The sequence below is a fragment of the Condylura cristata genome, unplaced genomic scaffold, assembly GCF_000260355.1.
Source record: "Condylura cristata isolate star-nosed mole 26May11 unplaced genomic scaffold, ConCri1.0 scaffold00038, whole genome shotgun sequence".
In the NCBI taxonomy this organism is placed as follows: Eukaryota; Metazoa; Chordata; class Mammalia; order Eulipotyphla; family Talpidae; genus Condylura; species Condylura cristata.
This window is the reverse complement of record NW_004567139.1, coordinates 5,039,958-5,055,363: the sequence shown is the minus strand read 5'-3', so window position 1 is coordinate 5,055,363 and position 15,406 is coordinate 5,039,958. Positions and strand designations below refer to the sequence as shown.

The 15,406-nt window shown below is 39.2% G+C and overlaps 1 long non-coding RNA gene across 1 annotated transcript in view; it reads right to left on the bottom strand.

Annotated features, from left to right (window-relative positions):
• Positions 1-10,678, bottom strand: part of LOC105854405 — a 56,196-nt gene extending 45,518 nt beyond the window's left edge. Inside the window, exon 1 of the long non-coding RNA XR_001146087.1 lies at positions 10,534-10,678. This is a non-coding gene — a long non-coding RNA (uncharacterized LOC105854405). The remainder of the gene's footprint in view (positions 1-10,533) is intronic.
• Between the last annotated feature and the right edge of the window lie 4,728 nt (positions 10,679-15,406).

The following is a 15,406-nucleotide window of genomic DNA, read 5'->3' as shown; positions in this document are numbered from 1 at the left end:
TAAAAATAAAGATGATAGCTAAAAATCAAAGGTTTAAGGAAAAACAGGATGCTTACATGGTCTCAAAGTACCTCCGCTGGGTTATTCTGAGCAAAGGAAAAGTAGTGACTGGTGTGGAAAAAAATGGCAGGTGCCACCTTAACCAAGTAAGCCCCAGTAATGCTAGACTGACATCATGTACCCTTGATACCATGAACGCAGAAGGAAGGACACAATATCCCTCCCTAGTTTTCTTGCCAAAAACTCAACGCCTCAAGCTAAGCATGAGAAAGAATCAGGCAAGCCTCGGTGGCTAAAAATTACACAAAGAAACTGACTGGTCCTGATAGTGTGTCTAAATCAGGGAAGCTTGACTTGGCTGCCCTAGATTGCAAGAGGCCAAGGAGACACAGTGAGCAAGGTGATGAGGAATCCTGGAAAAGAAGAGGGATAGCTGTGGAAAACCAAGAACATGTACGGTCCATCTGTGTACCCTACTGTGCCAGGGTTACATTCCTGGCTTTGATCATCATGCTGCTAGTTGTCAACATCAGGGGAAGCTCTATGAAGGGGAGGGTACAGCCCTTCTTCAAATAGAGCTTTGTTTTTTAACATGAGGTCGACTTACATTGCTCAAATGATCTTCTAATTCCTTCGTTTAATTCTGTATTAATAGATCCAACCTCAGCTGAGATATTTCGTATTGGATGGAAAACATATTTGAGGGCACTCGGTTATCAATTTCTGGTTTATCTTGTGGCATACAGTCTACAAAACATTTAAAGCTCGTGAAAGAATAAAAAGTAAAAGTACCCCCAAAGTGTATATACTTACATACATATAAATTACCGTAAATTTTATTTTGATGGTTTTAATTTGTTGTTTTCTGTTGGTTATGTATAGTCACCTATGAGAAACAAGAAGTGCTGTTTCCATGGAGAAACTTTTCAGAGCAAAGTTAGTTGCAGGCACTTTAAACAGATTACCTTTATCCAATGTGACAGAATCACAGGGGAGCAAATTTATTTCCACAGCAGACGTGGGGCCATGGATGCTACTTCATGGCCCTGGTCTTCCAGTGAGCGAGTCTTCAAATGCTGCAAGGCAGAGCCTCCCCGGTGGCCCTGGGTTAACTCTCAGTAATGTGAAGCTACCTGCAGCCACTGAAGCATGTGTTGAGTTTCATCCCAGGCCAGGGAGTGACCCACAGGGTGCAGCAGATCCCTCCTGTCTCCCCACTGCTCCCCTCAGCAGTGCACTTCAATCAATCTGCCTGTTCTACTCCCCACTCTGTCTCCGGTGAATCTCTCTCTCCTGCACCCCTGGCCTGTACTCCAGTTCTTGTATGCATAAATAAATCTTTAAAAACAAAATCTTCTGCAAGTCACAAGGTTAAGGCTAATAAGGTTTTTGAACCATTTATATAAAGAAAGTTTTAGAACATGGAAATAGGAGGAAGGAACTAAAGGGAGAATTGGTTGGCTCTGAAAGTCTTCATTTCCTTAATGGCATAATAATACGTGCCGCATCCCCTCGGGGATGGTGGAAATGAGAAAATTCAGGATTATAAACTCTCCTGAAGTTTGAGAGTATTTTGCTTTTAAAGTCTTACTGGCAAATGTGATACTTAAAGTTGAATCAATGAAGGTGTTTTATTTCTTCTCAAGAAGTATGGGGCTGGATGAGCTAAAAGGAGAACAGGAAATGTGCACCTGAGCACAAGGACATCAAAGATGTAAAGTCGGACTCCATTTGCTAAGGACAAAATGCTTAAGCTGCTTTTAGGGACAGAAGTTAAGCTTGAAATTCAAAAGCTGACAGTGTTACTATAGTGGAATGCAGGCAAAAAAAAAAAAAGGCAGGAGTTTGGATTGGAGTGGAAATGAAATTTGTATGTAAATTAACTGTGATAGAAAAACAAATTTATATCCAAGGCAAACGTTTTGAGAGGGTAAGGAGGAAGTTCTTCAGGCATATCCGACCATGATAGCTCAAAACTAAAAAAAAAAAAGTTATGTAGAGCTTTCGAAGTTGCTTTTAGTTATGACTACAGTATAATCCAGGGGGGGATTCATTTAGACATGCATTAAAATTATATATTAGAATTTTCCTGTACACATTACATTTTAGAAAGAAAACATTTAAAAAATGAAATTATCTTATTAGAAAGCATGTACACAATGGGAACAAGATGACTATGTTTATGAGCCTAATAGAGGAAAATGGGATAATATATGACATACTTAAGAAATAACTATTCCGTTTCAGAAATTATTAAAAAAAAAATACTAAGGAAGCCAAATGGATTGCAAGTTCATCGTAACTCAGAAACTGATGTTCTGAAGGACAGTCACTTCAGTGCAGTTTTATCTGTAGGGACTTTCAATTTACTTCCTACAAGTTGAAGCTAGTTCTCGCTAAGGGGAGGAAATTTTCTTGAGAAATACTTTTTATGACCTTGCCAGAGACAATTGTTCTTAGATTTTGCATTCACGTCATTTCTATTGCATTAATCAGAGCTCTTAAATCAAACTGGCTTTTTTAATGTCTGTATTGCACTATAGTGAATGTGGCATCTTCTGATTTTCCAGCTTAATTTCTGTCCCTAACAGCACACTGAAAAGTCTGAAGATAAAGTGGACTTCAAGGTTGGTTTGATGCAAAGTTTACCAGGACTGTGAATCCCTTGTACTGTCCGCCCTCTGAAGTTAGGTGGTTATGAGAATCAGGGGACCTGCCCATGTTTTCTGAGTTATAGCCACAGAGAAAAAGAGTATTTGTATTCCAGTGACATCACATAGTATCCAAGTATATGGAGGACTTTTTAATATTTTTTCTTGTTGTCTTTCTAAATGACATGAAGACATACCTCCCAAGAGTTCTGTTACATTAAAGAAGGCTCAGTGGAAACATGTCTACTGCTACTCACAAGAAGAGAAAATAAATTAGGAGATGCATGCTCACGACAAAAGCCAACATCTCAAGAATTTTCAAAATTGTTGAAGGTGGTCCAGTTTCACTGATTCAGTCAAGAATATGTTATTATCAGAAGATCTTGGTAATGCAATGCATGGCATTCAAGTTTTGGATAAGAAATGAAACACTATGAGACAGCAAGTACAATCCTATTTTCTTTGCAATTCCATATTATTTGATACCTAAAATAATCTGTACTACACATTTATTATAAAGCAAACTATACGTGAATACCTGCAAATGCCTCAGTAAAATTATTAATCAGAACATTACCAGCAACGTCAATATTAGAGTTTCTCCCTGCCTGATTCAGTTTCCCCAGTTTTTTTTTTTCCCATCATACATAGTATATGTTTTTTTTTTCTGTTACACACATATACACACATACTTATAACCTTACAACTTGATATAGCTTCATTTCTAACCTAATAAAATAACATCAAAGTGCTTATGTTTAGATTGCCCTTTCTTCAGTAACAATGCTCATACATCTGCTAGAATTTAAAAGCAACACTATTTCTATTAACCAAAAATTCCATCCTACCAATGTGGTAGCGCTTACCAACATTAGAGCACACCCACACACCTCCCATTGTTTAAACAATCAACAATCCACAACATACTGTATTTTGGAGGGTTTTTGAATCTCATATTAGAAACGTATTAGAAACAAACCAATAATAGAAACATACATACTATACAATTCCTATAAAGAGACAATAACTAAAAGCAATAAAGTCAATTTATGCTGTTCGAATTCAGGATCTTAGCTGTGTGGGTGGGGTACATTTGGGATATGAAATTGGAAGAGAACTGGTGAGGGTTTCTTAAGATACTATTAATTCCTTTCCTCATTCTATTTGTGCTCAGTGGTAAGTGAACAAGCAGTAATGCATACCTGATAATTACACCTGATTGTAGGGACATTATACCTGTAATAAAATTTCCAAAATAAATTAGAAAGTTAAAGTTGAATTTCCTGAAGATTTTTGTTAAATGGCGATAAGAAATGTCAACAAGATAGAAAAGATACTAGAGGGAACTTATCTACCATGAGTCTGTCTGAAAAGAGGTGAACTGGGTGGACTGAGAATGATCCATTTGGTGAGTCCTCACCTATGCACTTCAGAATGCAGGGCATGGCCTGAAAATAAACTCTGTTACCAGGAAGTGAGGCAAAGAGAGACCTGAAAGGCAGCATAGGAGAAGAAAACTTAACGGCCAGCACAAGGTCAGATGCCACCTGTCCTACCCTAGACAGTGTCCACACCATTGAGGCCAGGAGTCAAGCACAAGTCACCTGTGGCATTTGAAAGCCAGAAAAAGAGCTACAAGTCCCTTGTAGGAGCTAGTCGTGAAAGCCCCAAGCTATGAGAAGGATCTGACCCAGAAATTTCCCAGGTTGAACCTGCCTGTTGTGTCTTTTAAAGTCTGTCAGCTAGTCTTGTTCACCCTTTGTTTGCAAGAACCCGCACAGAAAGTCAGGGGTAAAGCTGCAAGACTCACTGCTCTCTCACATGCCCAATGTAAATGCAAGACCTTAAAGAGTAAAGCAAAGGTCTAGAGCACATACCCAAGACCAGAAGCAAAACTAGCTTTGAACATCTCAACAGAAATATCAACTGTTTCTGAAGATAAAGCATAAATGCTGTTAAAATTGTAAGATGCCATCCATCATAGAGGACTATATCTAAGCAAATGCATCATCATCTTGGGTAAAATAAAATGTTCACACTTGCAAACTACCAAAAACCATCCCACTCTATCAGAGTTCCTACAGCCTGAGTCTACCATTAATGTGTGTGATAGCTCCATAACCAGCAGGCTGCCTGGGAACTGGAGAGTTCTGACACTCTTCTCAGAGGTATATTGGGTTCATATACTGAGGGCTCAGTCTCCCAAAGTCACCACTTCAGATGTCAGTTGCAAGCCCAGCTTGTTGCCTGTGCTTCCGATCTACTAGCTGGGGCTAAAGGTTCCCAGAATACTCTCCTCAGGTTCAATTAACTTGCTAGAGCAACTTACAAGAGTTAGGAAACCCATCTAAACTCAACAGACCACCGATTTACTAAAAGACTATAAGTTCAAATCAGTTAGATGGAAGAGATGCATAATGCAAGGTGCAGGAAAAGATGCTTGCCTTCTTTGGCATTCTATTCTCCCCATTCTACAGGGATCCACCAATTGGCATCTCTTCAGGTTTTATGAAGACTCCAATCTTTTGGCAATATTGATTAACACATCAGCCAAGGCTTTTGAAATCAACATCCAGCTTCCTTCCTTCCCTGAAAATTAAGAGGCTGTCCATTTCCCTGACAATGAGCACCTATCTTCAGGTATTTTGAAAAAGTTATTTACACTAATTTACTAGGAGGCAACTTTATGTCTCTGAACAGTAGAAAAATTGGATACCTTTTGGGAAGTGTGAAACAAAGATTGTGGATGAAGAGCAAGAATGTATGAGAAATATAGTTTGGTTATCTGAATGACCATTTTTTTTTTATTACAATAGCTTTCATCCTATTGTTTAGAGAAGTGCATGGAAAACTTCTACACTGAGACAAATCAATAAAAAATGAAGAGGAGGCTAATGAGCCCACAAGCAAGCAAGGCAGAAATGCTTAAGAGATCAGACACACCTGGGGCAGGTCTGAAATACAATCAACCTCTGTGATAGGGGATGGACAGGGGACTGCGTCAAGAAGTCTTCAGGTAAAAATAATTAACCAAATGAGTATCTGGCAAGACATAAAATGTTCAGAGTTGATGGAGAAGATTTAAGGACTTCTTAGAAAGTCAGTGAAATGCATAGATTTCATGTACATAGTTTAACATGGTCAATAAATTATAATTTTAATTTACAGGCTCAGCAGCAAAGCTCATGTAGTTAAAATAACAAAAACAAGAACTGCATATTTGTGTGTTTTTTAAGGAGAGCAAATTATTGGGAGTTCAGTAAGTGGAACTCTGAATTATAGCCATCATCTTATAGACAGCTATAATTTTATGTATTAAAACATGCAGTGTATGTGCTTTTTTTTGTTCAAGATTCTTTCCAGCAGATGACAAAAAGGTAATGAAAATGGTTGTGGTTGCCAGGTGACCAGTCTCAAGGTGGGTTGGGGGAAGGGGCAGCTACATTTTCATGTATGTTTATTAACATTTCAATTTTAAAATATAAGCAGCAATTACTTTGCTAAGATCAATGTGAAGATAATAGCCATAAATCAATAAAAAGAAAATTCAGTAAATAATGTCAGGCTTGAATAAAGTAAGTTCTGACATTAAACGCTCCAACTTTCAGTGGCAAGCAGGCTTATATAAACTAAGTACTTTCCAGGCTGCTAGAACTCACCCACACTTAATCTGCCTTAAAAGAGAAAGAGCAGAAGATGTGAAAGATATGGATCTCCTAAACTCTTTTCTGACATAGCATGCTGGAGATTTTCACACCATCTGGAGCCTCATATTCCTCTAGCAGAGCACTGACACGTTAGAAAAGGGGCCAGCATCTCAAGAGGTGTGGATAATACTCCTTTAGAGGAATGGGGAGCTGGGGTGCTTTGCATAGAGGAGACATTTGAGATGTCATCTCAAAGAATTTCCAATGTGCCAGGTGTCAGAACTAGGAAAGGTGGTTGAAGAGTTCAAGAAAATTGATCAAAATAATCATGATAGAACTGTTACAGAACAACCCCAATGTGAAATGGGGTGGCCTGACCGTGGGCCCTCACTGTGCACTAAAAAGGGACTTATAATCAGACTCAACTGCAGGCACACAAAAAGGTTAATAAGAGGTTTATTTACAAAAAGGAAAAATGAAAAAGGAATAACTTGGGGAGAAAGAGAAAGATAAATTGATGAATGAGTCCTACCAGTTCCTTTGAGCTGGGACCCCAACAACATGCTGAAAACTGGCACAAAACCAAAGATCCCTCCACCCCCCAGTCCCACATAGTTGGTTATATACCAAATCTGGCTGCTAATTCTACCCTCAGTTCCCAGCATCCTCCTGCTAATTCTACCCTCAATTCCCAGCATCCTCCCTTCACTGGTGATGCATTATGGGATTTGTAGTCCTTGGTGCTTTGACTCTTCTTGGTCTTGGGTGGGGTGGAGGCATAAAACCTGTGTCTGTGGAGTTTATAAAGGAATCATCTCCCTTTGACAGAACTGCCAAACAGAAGTGCACTGTTCTATGGAAAACTGCTGCTGAGGACTTTATCAATATTTACCTCCAAAATGGGCTAGAAGTTTAACTCCTTCTCACACTAATTTTCCAAAAGAAAAAGACCACTGGGCTGTTCACAAATTTAATGCCTTGCACACTTAGGAAGTATCTGTGTCCTTATCACTCATGCAATTTGCTAGAGCACCTTCAAATTATCTCATATGTGACCTCTCCCATTTGTTTCACCACTCCTGGTCCACCAATGGGGCTCACTCACCAAACAGATACCCGTATAGGTCCCCCTGTATCTGTTTAGGGGTGAAGTCTATTCTCAATACAACAGCCACTGTCCTCTCAAAAACACAAACCAATAACCACACTCAGCTTCACCTGCAAGATGAAAAGGGTCAGAGGCTATAATTAAAGTTGTCAGCAAAATCTGAAGTTTCCTCCACCTCTAAGCTCAGCCTCATTAAAATGCAGATGGCAAATACAGGGTAGAGGGATGGCTTCAAGACCTCCTCTGGTTTCATTACATTGCTCTGCCCTGCTTGAAGGTCCTTTCTAAGTACCAGACAGCCAGCCCCATGGCACCTTTTCTTAGAGGAGCAAGGCAGGAAAGGTCACTTGAAAACACACCTTGTCCAGGTGACCCCTGTGCTCAAATAGCTTCTGTTTAGTTCCACTTCCAAATATGGTTTTTCACCTAATTTTTCCCATAACTAAAAGCAAACAATAACTTGACCTTAATCCGCACTTAGCCCCTCTCCCTAGCAAGCAGAGAACTGGCTTAGCATCAGAGCAGAAGAGCACATAAATTTGGTTGTCCCGCCTGTTTGCTCTTTCAACATCAAAGAAAGCTCCGAGACAGCCCAGACCACAGGAACTCTGAACTTACCCGCTCTAATAGGTTTTGCTATTCACTATATTGAGATATATATACCTTTAATGGAAATGAACTGTAATACATTTAGTGTGCAACAAAGGAAACACAAAGAACTTAGTCTCCAAATCAAGAGCCTGAAATCACCCATCCTTTCATGGGTAAATGCCCAGCTAAACAGAGTTGGCTCAAAGCAGGGCTGCTGAGGCCAGAAAGCCTGCCACAATTCTCAGGCGCCTCCTCCTGGTGACCCATAGAAAAAGAGTAGAAGGATCCAGATAGGCCTGGAAGGAAGAGAACAAAATCAAGTTGAACTCTGCCATCGTTAACCTTGCCACAAGACTCTCAACCACGTCTGTCTCAAGTGTCTCCTTCCTTGTTCCCCTGTACAAGTCCAAAGCTGAGAAGCAAACACAGCTTCTTCACATGTTTCTTTGTTCCATTTGGTTCCTCCAAACCTCCTCTGGCTTCCCACCCTGCTTCCTTCCTTTTCCAGTCTCCTTTCCAGCATCTCTTCTACCCTGCCCAGCTCTAGGGAACCCAGAACCTCCCCTTCCCCTGGGGACCATGCTGTTACAAATGCATAAGCCTTTCAATTGGTTAGAAAATGAGTCTGTGTCTGTGCTAAGAAGTCAAAATCCAAGCGGGTGGATAGCAATAGAAAGGCTTTGATTTGCTGCAACTGTTTCTTATCACCCTGCACTGCTGATGTCCCGCTGGATACCATTCCTGGCCTCTCTCATCAGGCTTCAAAGAGAGGGATGTGTTTTCATTCAAACTGTGATGAAAATAGACATCCTAAACTAATGTTACAAAGGTGGGGGGGCATTACTATAAATGATTACTACTATGATGGTTCACTTTGATGGACCAATACATCCATTCCAGTTCCCCACACTACAGAGATGATCTTTGCAGTCAGCAAATATATGGCATATCCTAAACTTCTTTTACCCTCTGAATCTTTATGGGTATTTTCTGATTCCATCATGGCACAGCTTCATTCACTTACTTATTTTACACTTTCAATTTCCTGAGATCGGTGTGTTTTAGCACATGTATAACATTAGTTAAGTTTGGATACTGAGGCTTAATCTAATTTTAGATTTTCTGCATTTATGTAGATGCCATGACACAAATCCCTTTAGCATGGAGATATCAAAAGCCATCATGAAACATGAACCATCCTTTCTGTGTGTGTGATTAATTGCTTCATTTGATTGGTTGGTTGTTTTTATTTTTCAGTTTCTCTGATATTTATAAGAAGGTATCAATAGCTTATCAATAATAAGTTCACCAGATGAAGTTTTCAATGATGGAACTTCCAAAATGGGATGTGGTGGGTGGTAGCAGAGCTGTGTGCCAGAAAGCTGATCCCTGGGTAAGCTAATCAATGGAAACCCAAGTGGGAAGAAATGATAAGACTTTATCAACCTGTGTCCTGCCATTTTCCCCAAAAGGATCAAATGTGTATTCCCATGATGCTATTGGACTGCATATAAATTTCTATAAGATCTAGCAAGAAAAATTGACCTCTGTTTTCCAAGTTGCCATTCTTAGTCAGGAATACTAAGCAAATTGCAACTGAGGGATAGAAAGCTTTTAAAAAGCCTAGGGGTCCGGTGTTCTCTCTCAAGAGGCTACTAGTTCTGGAACCTGATATGGACTGAACCGTGGAAATGGATTAAATGACTCTCACTTTGAAAGTGAGGTAAGCAAGTCCCTCCCTGGTGATGCAGCTGGTTAAAGCACAGCACTGCAAGCTAGAAGCAGCTGCCTAAGTATGAGTTCTGTCCTCAGCCAGGGAGCTGACCCATATGGCACAGCAGACCTCTCCTGACCTGCCCACTGCTCCCCTCAACAGTGTACTTTGTTAGTCGGCCCGTTCTGCTCCCCACTCTGTCTCTGGTGAATCCTCTCACTGCCCCTGCACCTCTGGCCTATAACCCAGTTCTGTATGCATAAATAAACCTTTAAAAAAGAAAATGAGGTAAACAGAAGGATGGAGGAACCAAAAGGATTATTACTAAAGCTTCTCACTTTCTGTGTACTTTCTCTGTTCCTTTATGTGCAAGCTCTTCCCTAATGCTATTTCTGAGGCAGAAACAATTTTTGACAATTTCACCTCAGTAAGCTGGCGGAAGGAGAATTTGGAGAGGGGAAAAGAAAATCTGTAAAATAGATACGGTCATATCACAAAGACCTAAAATGATGCACTGTTGGAAGCCAAGAAGAAATTACACATAAATCTCACCTGGTTAGAGAGACCCAGGATGCTACCCAGCCTCACTTATTACTGGTGTTAATAATTATTATGACAATAGTCCATGATGACATAGGACTTGTAAATGTTACAGGGCACACCACTGTGAACCGGACAGCCTTTTTGTGGGGCTTCACCCACGAGCTTAAAATCCAGTTATATTGCAGGCATACACAAAAGGGTCAATATTTACAAGAGGGGAAAAGAAAAGGAAACAACCAGGGAAAGAGAGCGGGATACAAAGTAACTGGAATATCTTACCAGCTGGGCTGATTTGGAGCTCTGGTAACAACCTAACTGAAAGTCCGGAGTCTCGCTATCTGGAGAGCCGTTTCCCCAGAGAGAGAGTAAGAGATGACATGGCGCCTTACTTATCCCTCAATGTCCCAGAATGCCTGCTTAGCTCCGCTCTTTGGTCCTCGCAGTTCTCTCCCTGGGGCTGCTGGGAGTTGTAGTTTCCAATCACTAGAGTAGGGGGTAGAGTCCAGAAAGCTGGAGTAGGGGTGGAGTCCACAAGACTCTGCAGAGTTCCTTCAGGACATCCTTGACCTTAACATAAGGGCTAGACAGCCAGGATTTGCATTCTGATTCAGGAAGATGACCACTGAGAACACAATATCAGATCATCTGATAAGTGTCTAAAACTGACTTATCACAGACATAGAGTGAGAAATGAGATGGAACTTGGAAGAAATTCAATAGGATGGGGCAATGAAGAGCTGGTACATTATGCAGTAGGGGAACAAAGGTGCAGATTCCAAGAACCTCCTGATCACACTGTAATAATTGTCATTTACGTCAATTTAGGTAAATGGAACCTCCAGGAAATTGTTTTCCAAAGTATCCTCTTTCTTATTTCAGTGCATAACTGAGTACTTTGCAAAACAAAAGAGAAAACATTCACTTCTTCCCCCCACTAATTGGGTCATATTGGTAAGCAGACCTGTGGCAGTGGATCCATGCATAGAATGAATGGAAAATTAAAGCATTATCTGCTATAAAACACCCTAGGCAAGTCTTTTAATACTTTCAGACCTCAAACAAAGGTCCTTGAGGCCCCATTTCGTTTTAAATTTTTCTCATTATAAAATTTAAAGGCACTGAACTCAGATGTACCTCCCATTTAAAGGAATTATTGAAATGTTTCAGCTAAGGGCCTTTTTAAGTTACCTGAATAATGTCATCATTTAATACCTCAGACTATGTTGTGCTTGAAATTAAAAACACAATAAAATCAAAATGATATTTTTTCATTTTTCTTCAACTACTACTTATTCTTCCATTTTCCCCTTTCAAATATTACCTATTTGTCTACCCTTTATCTTACCTCATCCTGGGGCTCCAGGTACAGATATGTGACATTTTGAATATGTTCTCCATCTCCCCATCTATTAAGGGTATTTCATCTTTCCTCACCCTTTTTTCTTTGTGTTTCATATTGAGCTCTCCTCCTGGTCAAAATTCTTGTTATCTTCTCATTTTTAACTCCCTGGTTGAATAATTGAATTCTCAATCTCACTGTCCTAATTTTTGTTTGTTTGTTCTAGAATATTATTCTAGCTCTACTGATGGCTTCAAATTTTCTGTGAAAGAGTCCATTTCTTCTTTCCTTTGCCTTTTCTCTTGGGTGTGTTAGTCATACCATTTTTTTTCTTTTTCTTTTTTTTTTTAAAGATTTGTTTATGTATGCATACAGAACTGGGGTACAGACCAGAGGTGCAGGGGCTGTGAGAGGATTCGCCAGAGACAGAGTGGGGAGCAGAACAGGCTGACTGATGAAGTACACTGCTGAGGGGAGCAGCGGGCGGGTCAGGAGAGGTCTGCTGTGCCATGTGGTCACCTCTGTGGCAGGGATCAAACTCATGCTGAAGTGGCTTTAGCCTCTTGGTGCTGTGCTTTAATCTACTGCCCTACCAGGGAGGCCCATTCATACCCTTGTCTGCTAACTGAATCGGCTGTGCTAATAAATTAGCAGTGTAGAATCAGCTGCTGCCCTTGTTATGGGGAATCCTGATGTTAAGTGATGTTGCTGGTTGGAGTCCTAGGAGACTCAGGTCCCCCCATTTATCCATATCCCTTCAACTTGTGCTTTGTAGCTTTTGAATGAGGAGTTTGAGAACATTTTTTGTCTGTTTCTGAACATTTTTGTTTATGTAGATTATAGTTTGATAACAAGAATTTAGTATACACCGAACCAGAAAGAGTGAAGTAGATCCATAAACCACAAGCTCAGTGTAAAATGAAGTAGAACTCAAGGGTTGAGCCCTCATTTGACATTAACAGTAGTGGCTCAGATTCACCTGAACTCAAGAATAGATGCATATAAAAGAAATCTCATGAAGGGTGATTAAAATATGATTCAACAGCAAGCAACTACTTGATAGCTTTCCTTGTGTTCTTTTCCCATCAACATGACTTGAAGAAGTCAAACAGAAGCTGATTGATTTTGAAAGACACAATATGTATGTACAATATCTATTGAAAAATAATACAGAAATATCTTATGAATATTATGTATTATTTGACAACTATTTCCTGCATAAAGTCTTTAATAAATGGAAAGATTTAAGAGACTTAAGAAATATCTCAGAAAGGACTGAATCACCATGAGAGAGAGAGAGTGTCTGTGTATGTGTGTGTGCATATGGGTGACTGAAGAGAACAGAGACATCACACAACAGACCTTTCTCAGTGATACGCTAATCTTGAAATATAAATACATCAGTATATGGCTTTGAATTGTCTTCAACACACATCTTCTATTGACCATGAAAGAACAAATTATTCTTAAATTAATGCAGAAAAAAAGTGATGGTACATGATATTAATTGGACTTTTTATATTCATGTTATTTCCCCTATAAAATCAAGCAGCTGTGCAATTTGCTATCACTTTTTAGTCACGGTGGTTCTAAATAATGAAAGTTTACTCATTACAAAATGCCAATTAGTGATTTTGGTACATTTTTATAATAAAGTTTTTTTTTTCTAGGAAAGCAAACATCAAATTTGATTTTATCATACTTTCTTAACACTTACTTCTTTAAAAAATAATTGATTTTAAAGTGATAACTGTAACATTCTAAATCAAGTTTTATTGGAACTGCTAGTTACAAAATTCTATCTTAATTAGATAACATTGAAGTCTTACTCTCCCTTCTCATTTCACCTAATTAAAATCTAAGTAATGGATTTTAAATGAGCCTAATTAGTTGCAAAACCTCTACTGTTCTTACAAAGCCCTTATTTTAATTTAGCTAGCGAATACATGTTTAATCATTTTTCAATTATCTGTGAGTTTTACTTCTGACTTTTTGAAATTTGAGTCCAACCCTCTAGATTTTCAAATAATTTAGGGATTCCGTGAAGACCCAGTGAGACTCAGAAGGCAAATATATCTTGTAAGGTGGGCTATATTTTATTTTCTCTTTACAATATACACAGGCCTTTCCTACCCAGCAGATTAGATTTTATCCAGGAAATAGTTGTGAAATAATATGTAATATTCATAAGATATTTCTGTATTATTTTTTCAATAGTCAAAGGCTAGGAGAAACTGAATAAGCCTTTCAGCCTGATTCATCAAGAAATCCAGTCTCCCGAGTTCACATTAAATGGCATCTACTGCATGACTTCCACCCACTGGGGAAGTTTTAGATTTACAGGAATCAATTATTTTTCTAGAAAAAATATTTTGGCCTCTCCCCGGTAGTACAATGGGTTAAAGCACAACATTGTGAAGCTCTCCAAAGCCACTGCATCAGGAATTCAATCCCTGACCAGGGAGCTGACCCATATGGTGCAGCAGACCTCTCCTGACCCACCCACTGCTCCCCTCAGCCGTGTATTTTGGTAGATCTGTCTGTTCTGCTCCCCATTCTGTCTCTCATGAATCCCCTCACCCACTACACCTTTGGCCTGTATCCCAATTCTGTGGGCATAAATAAATAAATATTTTAAAATATATATCAAAGACTACATATTCTCACTCCTCCAATTAAATTGGTCAAAATAAGCAAAAAAAAAAAGTTAATTTACATTATAATTTCTTAATAGTTGAATTATATTTATAACCAAATATTTACTTTCCAACTGTCTTTGATTTCCAAATAAAATAATTTCTACAATATTTTATTTGCTTTTTAGCATGAGATGAAGCATGAGAAAGAAATGAGAAGTTCAACCTTCCCCAGAAAAGAAAAATTAAGTTCTTTTAACACATATTTAAAGTATAATTTAAAACAAAACTCATCCCCTGGCACTGTCATAAAAGCAAAAACCTAGTCTAATCATTTACATGTATGTTCCTGTCATTTTTTTTCCATTGCTGAAAGTTAATGATAAAATGCTACAAGAATTTTAGTGTTTCAGCATTATGGAACTATTGGCTCAGAGGGGCTCTACTGAAGCAGGTAAGATTTCCAGAGGAACTTCTATGTCCATGGAAATTAGGCACAGAAAAATTAGGGGGAAATAAAAAGACTTGTAAGACATCATTTCTGTCCATGAAAATAATGCCATCTATTTGTTAAGATGTGACTTGTACAACGATATATCAGAATCTAGGGGAAGATGTTTAAGATATAAGATGTAAAGGTAGGTCTTAGCATGATTTTTTGTTTTAACTTTAATTTATTGTGTGAGAGAACTGGGGTGTAGGCTAGGGGTGAGAGGTCCCCTGAGTGGGGTGGGGGGGGGTGAGAGGATTCACCAGCAACAGAGTGGGAACAGAGCAAGCAGATCTTCTGAAACACACTGCTGAGGGGAGCAGCAGGGAGACAGAAGAGGTCTGCTGGGCCCTGTGTGTCACTCCCTGGCCAGGGTTGAACTCAGTGATGGCTGAGTTAACACCTAGGCCCCCAAGAGGCCCATGGCATGACTCTTGACTCTAAAATCCTCTGCTTTCAGGCATCTTCATGAAACAAGATGATACACAGTTTATGAGTTACTTCTCTTATCACGAAACACAAACTCACTGTTAAAAATGCAGGGTGGCAAAGCTAAATAAAGAAGAAATAGAACAGCTAAACAGACCAATTTCAAGCAAGGAAATAGAAGAAGTAATCAAAACCCTCCCCAAAAAGAAAAGTCCAGGACCAGATGGATTTAAAAATGAATTTTACCAAACTTTCAGA